We start from the raw sequence: 14,984 nt of genomic DNA, 5'->3' as shown, positions 1-14,984 counted from the left end.
CAGGCTTTCACGAAGCGTTTCCATGGCGTCATCTTTGTAAGAAGGGGTGTGGGAATGGGGGTCGGGATTCGTGGATTCGGGGGTTGCCGGCACTAGAGCAGACGAGCCGGTGAAGCTTAAGGAGGGAGACTTAAATAGACCTAGATATTTTCATCGCATACGGTTCCTCGAAAACATCTGTGTGATGTTGTAGATATTTTTTATTAGCTGTGAAAGACGAATTTGGAGTACAGTGGCAACGGATGGTGTTTTAAATGTATGAGAAATTTTGTAGTACAAATACAACTGTCATGTCAAATTTTGGAAATTTTCAAGGGTCATTTGACCTTTGAAGACACTTAAGTGATTTTCGAGCCATTTAATGACCGTAATTGAAATTTGAACTACATGTACATGCAATAGCTAACAATAACGGTTTGAAAACTCATATTTTGGGTACTTGTGTGCGGCGCAGTAAATTGGAAGGAATTTTCAAACATATTGGTCTCAAGGCTATGACACACTTAAGCATGGAGTGACATGGCATTTTAATTCCAAAAAATTAAAAAAAATCAGAAACACATGAAACCTTGGTTGATGTAATTTCATGCCACCAAGATGACGTGGATTTTTTTTGGCATGTTTGACGAAAGTTTGGACACACACCCCTCACAAACCGGAGCAACTCACTAGAAGGCTCGGGGTTCCGAGAGGGAACAATGCATGTTTGATGACGAACAGGAGATAGCTTCCTCTTACGGCCTTCAAATTTTTTCTATGTTTAACGTGCACTACTACAACTGTAATGTGAATTTTTGGAAAATTCTAGGGGTCATTTGACATTTCAAAGACATTTAAGTGATTTTCTAGCCATTTAATTCAAATTTGAACTACATCTACATGCAACGCCTAACCATAACGGTTTGACAAATCATATTTGTGTACTTGTGTGCGAGTTAATTCCATGTGCAGTAAATTAGAAGGAATTTTCAAACATATTTGTCTCGCGACATGGACACATGCATATGTATGCATGGAGTGAAATGGCATTTTAATTCCACAAAATTTAAAAAATATCAGAAGTACATGAAACCTTGGTTGATGTAATTCATGCCACCAAGATGATGTGGTAAAAAAACTGGCATGTTTGACGAATGTTTGGACACACACTACTCACAAACCGGAGCAACTCACTAGAAGGCTCGTGGTTCCGAGAGGGAACAATGCATGTTTGATGACGAATGGGAGATAACTTCCTCTTACGGCCTTCAATTTTTTTCTACGTCTAACGTGCACTACTACAACTATAATGTGGAATTTTTGAAAATTCTAGGGGTCATTTGACCTTTGAAAAAATTGAAGTTATTTTCTAGCCATTTAATGACCGTAATTCAAATTTGAACTACATCTACATGCAACGCCTAACCAAAATGGTTTGAAAAATTATATATGTGTACTTGTGTGCAAGTTAATTCCATGTGCAATAAATTAGAAGGAATTTTGAAACATATTGGTCTCACGACATGGACACATGCATACGTATGCATGGAGTGACATAGCTTTTTAATTCTAGAAAATTTAAAAAATGATCAGAAAACATGAAACCTTGGTTGATTTAATGTCATGCCACCAAGATGATGTGGTAAAAAAATTGGCCTATTTGACTAAAGTTTGGACACACAACCCTCACAAACCGGAGCAACTCACTAGAAGGTTCGTGGTTCCGAGGGGGAACAATGCATGTTTGATGACGACCAGGAGATAACTTCCTCTTACGGCCTTCAGTTTTTTTCTATGTCTATCATGCACTAATACAACTGTCATGTGAAATTTTTGAAAATTTCACGGGTCATTTGACCTTTTAAAGACATTTAAGTGATTTTCTAACCATTTAATTCAAATTTGAACTTCATCTACATGCAATGCCTAACCATAACGGTTTGACAAATCATATTTGTGTACTTGTGTGCGAGTTAATTCCATGTGCAGTAAATTAGAAGGAATTTTCAAACATATTTGTCTCATGACATGGACACATGCATATGTATGCATGGAGTGACATCTCATTTTAATTCCAAAAAATTAAAAAAAAATATCAGAAACACATGAAACCTTGGTTGATGTAATGTCATGCCACCAAGATGATGTGGTAAAAAATTTGGCATGTTTGACAAAAGTTTGGACACACACCCCTCACAAACCGGAGCAACTCACTAGAAGGCTCGTGGTTCTGAGAGGGAACAATGCATGTTTGATGACGAATGGGAGATAGCTTCCTCTTACGGCCTTCAATTTTTTTATCTCTAACATGCACTACTACAACTGTAATGTGAATTTTTTGAAAATTCTGGGGGTCATTTCACCTTTTAAAAAAATTAAGTGATTTTCTAGGCATTTAATGACCGTAATTCAAATTTGAACTAAATCTACATGCAATGCCTAACCAAAACAGTTTGAAAAATCATATTTGTGTACTTGTGTGCAAGTTAATTCCATGTGCAGTAAATTAGAAGGAATTTTCAAACATATTGGTCTCACGACATGGACACATGCATACGTATGCATGGAGTGACATGGCATCTTAATTCTAAAAAATAAAAAAATGATCAAAAAAACATGAAACCTTGGTTGATTTAATGTCATGCCACCAAGATGATGTGGTAAAAAAAATTGGCATGTTTGACGAAAGTTTGGACACACACCCCTCACAAACCGGAGCAACTCACTATAAGGTTCGTGGTTCCGAGAGGGAACAATGCATGTTTGATGACAAACGGAAAATAACTTCCTCTTACGGCCTTCAATTTTTTTTCTATGTCTAACGTGCACTAATACAACTGTCAGGTGAAATTTTTGAAAATTTCAGGGGTCATTTGACCTTTTAAATATATTTAAGTGATTTTCTAACTATTTAATGACCATAATTCAAATTTGAACTACATCTACATGCAATGCCAAACATAACGGTTTGAAAAATCATATTTTTGTGTACTTGTGTGCGAGTTAATTCCATGTGCAGTAAATTAGAAGGAATTTTCAAACATATTGGTCTCAAGGCATGGGCACACATGCATGGAGTAGCATGGCATTATATTTCCAAAAAATTAAAAATGATCAGAAAAACATGAAACCTTGCTTGATATAATGTCATGCCACCAAGATGATGTGGTAAAAAAATCGGCCTATTTGACTAAAGTTTGGACACACACCCCTCACAAACCGGAGCAACTCACTAGAAGGTCCGTGGTTCCGAGAGGGAATAATGCATGTTTGATGACGAACGGGAGATAACTTCCTCTTATGGCCTTCAATTTTTTCCTACGTCTAACGTGCACTAATACAACTGCCAAGTGAAATTTTTGAAAATTTCAGGGGTCATTTGACATTTTAAAGACATTTAAGTGATTTCCTAACCATTTAATGTCCGTAATTCAAATTGAACTACATCTAAATGCAACACCTAACCATAACGGTTTGAAAAATCATAATTTTGTGTACTTATGTGCGAGTTAATTCCATGTGTAGTAGATTAGAAGGAATTTTCAAACATATTGGTCTCAAGGCATGGGCACACATGCATGGAGTAGCATGGCATTTTAATTCCAAAAAAATTAAAAAATGATCAGAAAAACATGAAACCTTGCTTGATTTAATGTCATGCCACCAAGATGATGTGGTAAAAAAATTGGCCTGTTTGACGAAAGTTTGTACACAAACCCCTCACAAACCGGAGCAACTCACTAGAAGGTTCGTGGTTCAGAGAGGGAACAATGCATGTTTGTTGACCAACGGGACATAGCTTACTCCTAAGGCCTTCAATTTTTTTCTACGTCTAACATGCACTAATACAACTGTCAGGTGAAATTTTTGAAAATTTCAGTGGTCATTTGACCTTTGAAAGACATTTAAGTGATTTTCTAACCATTTAATGACTATAATTCAAATTCGAACTACATCTACATGCAACGCCTAACCATAAAAGTTTGAAAAATCATATTTTTGTGTACTTGTGTGTGAGTTAATTCCATGTGCAGTAGATTAGAAGGAATTTTCAAACATATTGGTCTCAAGGCATGTGCTCACATGCATGTAGTAGCATGGCATTTTAATTCCAAAAAATTAAAAAATGATCAGAAAAACATGAAACCTTGCTTGATTTAATGTCATGGCACCAAGATGATGTGGTAAAAAAAATTGGCCTATTTGACAAACGTTTGGACACACACCCCTCACAAACCTGAGCAACTCGCTAGAAGGTTCGTGGTTCTGAGAGGGAACAATGCATGTTTGATGACGAATGGGAGATAGCTTCCTCTTACGACCTTCAAATTGTTTTCTACGTTTAACGTGCACTAATACAACTGTCTTGTGAAAAATTGGAAAATTTCAGGGGTAATTTGACCTTTTAAAGACATTTAAGTGATTTTCTAACCATTTAATGACCGTAATTCAAATTTGAACTACATCTACATGCAACGCCTAACCATAAAAATCATATTTTTGTGTACTTGTGTGCGAGTAAAAAAATCATCAGACGATGTAAATATCTGGTGTTCAAAAAAGAAAATGTAAAGATCTGGCAAGACAACCGACTCCCATACGATTGGCTATCAATCTCGCGGCTCAAGTTTTGGTAGGTGAATGGCGGGGATCATTAATCAGACACGGTTCTGCATTGGAAACCGTCAGCTATTATGTTCACACACGGATTTTGGCTATTAATCAGACACGTAGAATACCGGTGTACTCAACCTCTAGGCAGTCGTCTGAGATTTTTGGAAGTGGAACCTAGTGACGAGTGTACACATTCACAAGTTCCCACTCGCAGTTGTACCCAATATAAATGACCCAACCTCCATTTGCGCCTACCCAAGCCTTGCCCTCAAGCGATGGCATCTTAACATCATACATATCATTATCAAGCGACATCAACTTACACAAGGAGAGGCTTCCCTCGCCCCCGCGCCAGTCAGCAGGGTCACGGTGAAGAACATAGGGGAGATCAGATCGCTCCTGGACCCTTGGGGTCCTTGTAATGATGTTATTAGTTGAGTCGAGAATGGTCTTGAACGAACCTGACATGCTAGCCGAGGTGATGACGTCGCACCGATCAATGAGTTCCTCCACCGCGTCATCATTAAGATTGGGGCAAGAATAACGGGTTCGTTTCCCGCCTGTTCCCTCCATGGAGAAGACGATCAAACAATGGCAGAAGGAAGGGTGAAGTCAAATGGAGGAGGGAGAAAGAGCGTGCGACAGCAGTTCCAAATCGAGAGGGAAAGGCGAAGAGTCGGTGGACGGTTGCCATGGTACACGAAGAGGCGCCTGTAGAGCGAACGACTGCCATAGAGGTCACACACTGACAACACGGGCCGAGTGAACTACATGCGTATATCGCACACACCTTGATCTGACTGACCGTTTCTTTTGTGTTGCCTAATCACAAACAGTTCATCCGAGTAAACCGTATGCTGTATATCGCACACACCTTCATCTAGCTACCCGTTTCTTTTGTGTTGCCTAATCACAAACAGTTCATCCGAGTGAACCATATGTTGTGTATCACACATGCCTTCATCTGGCCGCCCGTTTCTTTTGTTCATCCTCATCGCAAACAGTTAATTGAACTGAACCGTATGCCCTTCATCGCGCACACAACAAAATCTGAACCGTGTTTGATGCATCCATCATCGCAAACGTTTTATACATTTTTTACGGTTTTCATACACCACGGTTGCAATTATTGCATCACACACAGTTTCTCGAAGGGTCTTTGATCGTAGTGTTGCATTAGCAGCATCCTGCAGTAGTGCAATGGCAGGCAGATAATAGCTTTAGTTAAAAAATACAGATAATGGCTCCTTTAATGTTTGTTTCCACCCAACATGAAACTCATAGTAGACACCCGAGATTAACCAGATAGTATTGATTGCCACCCCAATATGTACCCCACAACCATTTTAAAACTCAAGTTTGAGCATTAGTTTGGACCTAACTCGGAGTCTAATAGGTGAACAGGACAATAAAGTAGCATGTCATCATATTAAGCGATGCATAACGTAAGCAGACATGAAAGAGTGCAACCTCTCTTGCTTACCCGTTAGTCCTCAAGGTCATTTGCTCAATTGATGATGGTAATGCAGTTGTCGTGGCTGCCGACGGTGGGGAAGAAGATCTGAGCTGGCGAAAGATAGTCTAGAGGGCGGATCCCTGCTGTGGTGAACCCTTCCGTCGTTGGAGCAACTGAGGTGGAGTTTAACACAGCACGACATGAGTGGGACAAACCACACAAGGTTTTCTTTGACACATATCTGTAACAGAAGTAATTGTGTACGGGCTTGTTTGAATTTGAGGATTCTAACATTGCAGGGATATGAAATACACAGGAATAGGATAGGAATGCACGTGCAAAACAGAGAATTTAAAAACACATGATTTCTGCCAATCTGGGTGTTTGGTTCACGAGAATTGGAAGATCACAGGATGCAAAGAAGCATGGTGAGATTAAGTCAAGCCATAATGAAATGTACGGTTATAATGCTATTATGCTACTATCTCTTAGTCTTGTGCTTCATGAATAGGAATTTGAAAAGGAGGACAAGTGGATATTAAAATTCCTATGGTTCTTCTTTCAAGGAGACACTAAAGGAAGAAATCCTACAGTTTTCCTTTGCTCCATTCCTTTGAACCAAATGCATGAATAGTAGTACCATAGGAAACTTTCCAATTACTATGTTTTTCCTTCATTTTCCTTTCAAGCACTGGTGATTCTAGTAGGAAGGCTTGAGCAGGGAAAAGCCTACACTAAAAAATGTTTGTGTGCTACTTCTACTACTTTGGACCCAGCCCGCTGCCCTACTAGCTCAACTCCCAGGCCCATCTACAAATGCACATCTCAAACGCGCAGAGATAAATAATGATGGCATTCAAGAGAGTTCATCACGGATAGCTAAGTTGCTTGGTACCTCATTGCTTGTCATATAGTAGGAGAAACTAATCGTATTTCACGTTACTATGTGTGCTCAGTGGACAATATATATAACATGTAGAGTAAAAAAGAGATGCAATAACTGTACAACCTCTTTGGGAAAGCCATGTCGATCTCAGCGTGATTGGGTTGATCAGTGAGGATTATTTGGCTGATTTGGCTGTCGGAGGAGGGGAAGAAGATCTTAGGCATCTGGAGATGGAGCCCGGGGTACTGCTTCACTGTGATGGAGGGTTTCGTCATTGCAGCAGCTCCGGTGAGTTGTACGACGTCGAGGCTGAAGCAGGACAAGAGAGACAACGTTAACCTGAGTGGAATTCTAATAGCATCTCCAATAGATGACGTAAAATACATAACCACAAAGTGCTAGATGTAAAATACATCAGCTGCTCATCTCTGAACTTAACTGCCAAACTGAATTTAACTGCCGAAACAGAATTTAACTGCCGAAACTAAATTTAACTGTCGAAACTAAATTCTATTGTCGAAACAGAACACACTAGTAGCAGAAAAGTAGCAGAAGCAGCGTGTGCGAAAGCCGGGGCAACAGGTGGTGTAGCAGCATCTCGGGTAGCAGCTGCATGGGCTCGAGGAAGAGCAGGATATGCTACTCGTGCAGCACCAGCGCGCGCAAGAGTAGAGGAGTGATACGTCTCCAACATATCTATAATTTTTCATTGCTCCATGCTATATTATCTACTGTTTTGGGCAATATTGGGCTTTATTATCCACTTTTATATTACATTCGGGACTAACCTATTAACCGGAGGCCCATCCCAGATTTGCTGTTTTATGCCTATTTTAGTGTTTTGAAGAAAAGGAATATCAGACGGAGTCAAAATGGAACGAAATCAACTAGAGAAGTTATTTTTGGAACGAAAGCCACCCGATGGACTTGGATCCCACGTCAAGGAAGGAAGGAGGAGCTCACGAGGGTAGGGGGTGCGCCCACCCCCCTGGGCGCGCCCCCCCTGCCTCGTGGGGCCCTCGTGGCTCCCCTGACGTGCTTCTTCTGCCTATATAACTCCACGTACCCTAAAACTTCCAAAACACAGAATAGATCAGGAGTTCCGCTGCCAGAAGCCTCCGTAGGCACCGAAAGCCAATCTAGACCCGTTCCGGCACCCTGCCGGAGGGGGCAATCCTTCTCCAGCGGACATCTTCATCATCCCGGTGCTCTCCATGACGAGGAGGGAGTAGTTATCCCTCGGGGCCGAGGGTATGTACCAGTAGCTATGTGTTTGATCTCTCTCTCTCTCTCTCGTGTTCTTGAGATGATACGATCTTAATGTATCGCGAGCTTTGCTATTATATTTGGATCCTATGATGTTTCACCCCCTCTTCTCTCTTGTAATGAATTGAGTTTCCCCTTTGGAGTTATCTTATCGGATTGAGTCTTTAAAGACTTGAGAACACTTAATGTATGTCTTGCCGTGGATATCTGTGGTGACAATGGGATATCACGTGATTCACTTGATGTATGTTTTGGTGATCAACTTGCGGGTTCCGCCCATGAACCTATGCATAGGGGTTGGCACACATTTTCGTCATGATTCTCCGGTAGAACTTTGGGGCAATCTTTGATGTCCTTTGTGTTGGTTGAATAGATGAATCTGAGATTGTGTGATGCATATCGTATAATCAAACTCACGGATACTTGAGGTGACATTGGAATATCTAGGTGACATTAGGGTTTTGGTTGATTTGTGTCTTAAGGTGTTATTCTAGTATGAACTCTAGGGCTGTTTGTGACACTTATAGGAATAGCCCAACGGATTGATTGGAAAGAATAACTTTGAGGTGGTTTCGTATCCGACCATAATCTCTTCATTCGTTCTCCGCTATTAGTGACTTTGGAGTGACTCTTTGTTGCATGTTGAGGGATAGTTTTATGATCCAATTATGTTAGTATTGTTGAGAGGACTTACACTAGTGAAAGTATGAACCCTAGGCCTTATTTCCTAGCATTGCAATACCATTTACGCTCACTTTTATCATTCGTTACCTTGCTGTTTTTATTATTTCAGATTACAAAAACTATTATCTACTATCCATATACCACTTGTATCACCATCTCTTCGCCGAACTAGTGCACCTATACAATTTACCATTGTATTGGGTGTGTTGGGGACACAAGAGACTCTTTGTTATTTGGTTGCAGGGTTGCTTGAGAGAGACCATCTTCATCCTACGCCTCCTACGGATTGATAAACTTTAGGTCATCCACTTGAGGGAAATTTGCTACTGTCCTACAAACCTCTGCACTTGGAGGCCCAAGAACGTCTACAAGAAGAAGGTTGTGTAGTAGACATCAAGCAGCAGCGCAAGAAAGAGCAAGAGCAGCAGCGCAAGCAAGAGCGAGAGCGAGCAAGAGCAAGAGCAGACCAGGCAGGGGACCGAGAGCAAGAGCAGAGCAGCAGTGCGAGCGTGAGCCAAAGCAGCAACAGCTCCTACTGATGTGGACGCCACCGTTGAGGAAGCGATGACGTGGAGGAAGTGGTCGGCGATGCCGCCGTGGATGGAGCCGCGCCATGTCGGCTTGGGACCGAGTGCCGGCAGCATCGTGAGATCGAATCAAGAAGAAAATGCAGCAATTAGTGTGGAACCTCTTTGGTGGTGCCGATTAGTCCTTAGCTTCATCTGAGGAATCGGTGATGATGCTGCTCTTCTGGTGGTGCAGGTGAACACAACGGTGTGGGAATGGAGGTGGCACAAAAGATGAGGGGAACGTCGGGGTAGCTCCTTGGAGGTGGAGGACAGGGTGGCTGAACCGGAGGGGTGACAAGATCGACGATAGATCCTCGTGCGATGCGGTGTATGAGGGACGTCGAGGTGTTGTTGTGGACGATGTTGTCGGGGAAGAGGCTCCGGCTGGGTGGCGGACAAAGGAGGGTGTGGGGCTTCGCGGGTTTTCGCGGCCTCGGTGTACGAATGGCTGGGCGGATGGGATGGGAGGGGGAACCATGTCTTAGGGACGTGTTTGTCCGAAATGTGGGGTAAATTACGAAAGTACCCCGGGTAGTCGGTTCTTTTGGTTCAGGGGTATCACGGGCATTTCGCGTGTCGGGATCTCGCAGGAGGTGGGAGTTTTCATGTGCGTTGTAATTTTGGAATAGCAAGGCGCAGGTTGAGATGGAGGGAGTTTTTGGAGCAGAATGAGAAAAAGATATATCTTAAATATTTCAGGGTAACAAGGTACGGGTTGAAGAGGTGGGAGTTTCGCAGCACAATAGACAGAGATGCTAGCTTGAAATTTCAGCATAACAAGGCGCAGCTTGAAATTTCGAGAGAACAAGCTTAACGTGTACAAAAAAAGACAATTCACACCTCATCACTAGAGAGAGCCATGTCCCATTTTACTATATTACTAGAAATGCATTCAAATACAATAACAACAAAACTAAAAAAATTGGGACAACAAACATAACGTGTACAAGACCAAATCAATTTGAACTTCCCTCAACAATAAAAAAATAATTCATGTTGTCTAGCATATGGATTAAATTTGAGTACATTTTCCCTGTTTGAATGGGATTGTACTCAGGTTAGTTATACAACCATCTAAATATTATCTTCACAAGAAATGACATGAATATAGTAGTAAATTCCTATATAAATACGAACTACATGTACATATGATCTCAAATTCAAATATATGTATCCATTTTATGTTGAATTCAAATCATAGTTCATGTATGCTCTAGCTAGATGTTCGGAATCTAAACCATGTATGATACTACGTACAATGTGTTTAACCCGCACAACACACACACAGACAAACACCATTTATACTAGTAAGGTACACGTGCATTGAACGCATGAGATTTGGCAACCAAATTATGAATAAATACCACATTATAGCATGTAATCTTTGAGTCATATATGCATGATGTAGATGTTCGTTTAATTCTTATTGTTCATCTCATTCAAAATCATTTATTTTTTATAAAAAAAGCTAATCTATTTTAAGATTCATGGAATTGTGCGTTGTAAAGAATAAAGTAAAAACAAATAATGGCAATTCATGTAGAATTTTTTTGGGCAATTATGATATGGAAGATTCTAGAACAAAGGAGAAGTGCTTGTGTTTTAAGGTTTGTGCATTATGCTTAAATCTGGTGGAATGTAGATGATATCCAACGGCCAGTACTGCTCAAATTTTCCATCTCTGCATCGTTGGATTGGCTTCATCTAACGACCACCTTTCAAAGTTATTCGCACATTATATAGGGGTATATATATAGATATGTGATGCGAAAGCCACCCATCATCTCCAATTAGAATAGTCACTGGTACGTGTTGGTCCTAAACAAACGATTTTTAACCCCTTTCCGCGACGGCATTCGGAACCGTCACTAAGTCAGTGTGGGTGATGGGGGGGGGGTCCTTCCCACACGACCCAGAAACCGTCGGGGATATGCCGTCCTGGCACACACGCTCGGCAAAATGAGGTCGTGTGCGACCGGTGAGCACTCAAATACAGAAATATGTACAGTAGTGCTAAAAAATACAATTATATAGGCGAAATCATTTCCATTCGTAAGTACATCCCACACAGTCAGTCACCGCTAAACGTTTCCGTTCGTATATATATCCCACACAGTCACTCCAAGGAAAACGTTTGCGCAAGGTGGTGTAAAGCAAACAGTTTTCAAGAGAATGTCGTGTGTGATTGTTCATTGATCCAACATGGTTTATTCCTAGAAACTGTGTGCGTTGCCCGAGGTCATCGCCCACGGTGTTTTCTCATTAACCGTTTGCAATAGGAAACCCCAATTAACAAGCTAATTGTCCAATTAGCGGGCTAATTGCCCTATTATTAATAATCCATTTACTAATCTAATTGACATTCATATTAAGAACATAATATATTCCATTTCCATATTAAGGAAGCAGGATTTCATAATTGAAATACATCGTAGTACAACATGATATAGCTTCAGCACTCAGCCACCCCATTACACAACTGCACCGGCAGCAAGTTTCACATGCAACATCTAGAACCTTTCGAAATTAGCATCATAGACGGTAAATAGAGAGATGCATCTCACCTAGAAAACTGCTGAAGCAGAAGGCGAATATTGATCCTTCATTCATGTTGAAGGTCTTTGCAACTTTAGGCCAGTGCCTGTGGATGATTGATCGTCCATCCTTCGACCTCTTTAGGAACACTTCAATATTGAACCGTGGGTGTTGTATGAAACTTTCCTTGCCTCCTAACCATAGAGGTGGTTTGAAAGGTAATCATCAGTGAATCCTGAAAACAAGGATGTGCATAAATATCTTCTCTATATTGGAAACGGGGCAAAGGAATACAAAAGGCAAGGTATAATAGTTAGTACCATCTTGTAAACCTAAGTGCTTCCCATTGTTTCCCTGCAACACATATAAGGTAGCTAGTCATCAGGTTAAGTAAGGGTTCGCATGTTATCAGTAAAATATGTTGATGAAAAATTAGCACATTGCAGATTCATCAGATTAATTCAAGACACATGAAAAACCCATTTATCCAAACCAAGCATGATTAAGAACTAGGAAATATAGCACTTGTATATGTTTCTCATGTATTAAGTGCAGCCAAATTCGATTTATTCCTCACATGAACAACAGTACAAAATTCTACCCATGACAATTGGACATCGCATTGCAAAAAATTAACCAAGCAGTTAACTAAACACCACAACAAATGAACCAAACGTTAACTGAGCACCACATTGCACAATCTAACATACTCCTAATATAAGATCAGACAGTTAACCAAACCAAGCACGCTTAACAACTTGGGAATATTAAACCCTGAAGAATTGAACATCACATTTGCATATTTGAACCAAGCAGTTAACTGAACACCACATTGCACGACATATAGAACATATACACTATAGTAGAAGATTGCATGGTAAAAGTAGATAGCACAATTCACTAGAATTTGTTAAGGAAATGCAGTAGCTAGCAAACTAAACATGGGTCCTTATAGTGAGCTAATAAGACAAGCTACTCCTCATTGTCGGAGATATCGATGATGATTGGCTCCTTGGACATGGAAGAGGGCGAGGCCTCCGCATTGTGGGTGCCCTCATTGTAGTGGTGAGTTGCCTGAGCCGCTCCGGGCACCAACCTACTGGCTCTCGAGATGAGATAAGCACACGCACGTTGAGAAACACCTCATAGTCTTCGTCGAAGGCACCGACGGTGGCCTCGAGAAAACACCACTAACTATCGTTTAAAGCAGCCAACTGTGTCGCGGCATCGGCACGTGAGGCGTCAACGGTGGCCTCGACGGCGAGGTGCTCCTCCAAGATTTGGGGGTCGGCACGAATGACAGCCATCACGACCTCATCCATGTGTGCGGCCGCGATTTGCTTCTCCGCTGCCAAATGCTCCTTGAGGTCCTGGCTATACTACATGCACCATGGCTTAGGCCGGCGCTTATTTGGTGGAGGGGTCAGTGATTTGGGTGGAAGGTGTCGCGCTCGCGCCAGCGGTCAGGGCATGTGGGATGTGGAAGGAGGAGGAGAATGAGGGTCGGGTGTGGATTACTTGCCTGGATAGGCGAGGACGAGCAGCGTGAAGGAGGGTCACCGGCGAGGAGGCGACAACGCTGCAAGCAAGGAGTGAAGGTTTCAACTTGGAAAGGAAGGCGGAAACAGGGGAAATGTGGCTTTTGGTAAGCGGGAGGGGGCGGGGAGGTAGATATTTCCGCAGAAGCCGAAAATTTGGAATCGCTATCGGGGGCTGGGTGTGACATATGCCAATGGATGGCTTGAGTGTGGGGGCAAGACTGCTGCTAGAATATTCGGTGACGGGTATGCGAGTAGCATGCGCTAGTTTACCTAGGTTTGGGGCTCTCTGGAGAGATAACACCCCTACTCCTGCATGTCTGAGTATATCTGGTATGTACATCTGGTACAGAGTGCTCCTTCAGCTGTATATGAAAGCAGTGGCACAGGCATCTGGTTCCATATATGCACGTATGTGGCATGCTCTAGTGGCCGACCATGCCCATGGCTTATGGTCGTGAGCATGTGTGTGCTCATGCGTGAGTGCATGTCAGAGTGCCCAGGGAGCCCTTGTGGATGGATGGATGGTTGCTATATATAGTGTGTAGCTAGCTTATTGTGTAAGTTAGCTAGTGGCATGGGTGGTAGTGGCTTTGGTTGTAAGCTACCTTGGGTAGCTTACAAGCCAAGCTATGTAGGCCTAGCTAGTGGCATGGTGCATGTCATGCTTGTCCCCTGGGGTACTTTATAAATCAGTACCCAGGGGACACGGTATACTGTAGATGACGACGCGGTATGGTCGTCCCATCAGTGTCTTGTCGGTGTTGGGTCAGGCTGCAGTCGGCAGCCGGCTGGTCAGCGCTGTCGGCAGCCGGCTGGTTAGCGGTCGGCAGCCGGCCGGGCAGAGCAGTCGGACAGGGAGCCGGCAGGAGCGGCCGGGCAGTCAGACTGAGGGGCTTTGCTAGCCCCGATGTCTTGATTTATTGTCTCGCCATCTTCGGGGTATCCGTGGCCAATTACTCCGACAGTAGCCCCCAAGCCTCCGGGCAACTTGGCAAAGTTGGGCGGAGGTTTTTTGGCGGGTGTTCATGGAAATGATCATGCGAAAGACAAAGTTAGTCCACGCAGATATATCAAATGATTGCTTTTAGTATTGTGAGTTTTATGCGGAGGGTGCCGACTCGGTTTCATCCGAGCGCCCTTAATCTTTTTCGTGTTCCCTCCGCTTTTTGGCTTGTGCTCTCGCTCGCCGGACAGCCGCTCTGCGATCTGTGGCTGAGGGTGGGCCACGAAGTGGAGTGTACAGTACTCAGAGTCTGGGAGCAGATTCGACCGAGCAGATACATGTAAAGGAAACGACCGGGTCGCCCGAACCGTTTTTCTTCCCGGACGTTTTTCATGTGGGTGGCCTCCAGTGTTCACTCTGGCCAGCCGGACAGCTGCTCTACGGTCTGTGACTGAGAGTGGGCCTTTGGTACCACGCACGCTACTAAGCCGTCTACGGGAACTAACGTCTC

The sequence above is a fragment of the Triticum dicoccoides genome, chromosome 5A (assembly GCF_002162155.2).
Source record: "Triticum dicoccoides isolate Atlit2015 ecotype Zavitan chromosome 5A, WEW_v2.0, whole genome shotgun sequence".
NCBI lineage: Eukaryota > Viridiplantae > Streptophyta > Magnoliopsida > Poales > Poaceae > Triticum > Triticum dicoccoides.
Note: the sequence above shows the minus strand (reverse complement) of the source record.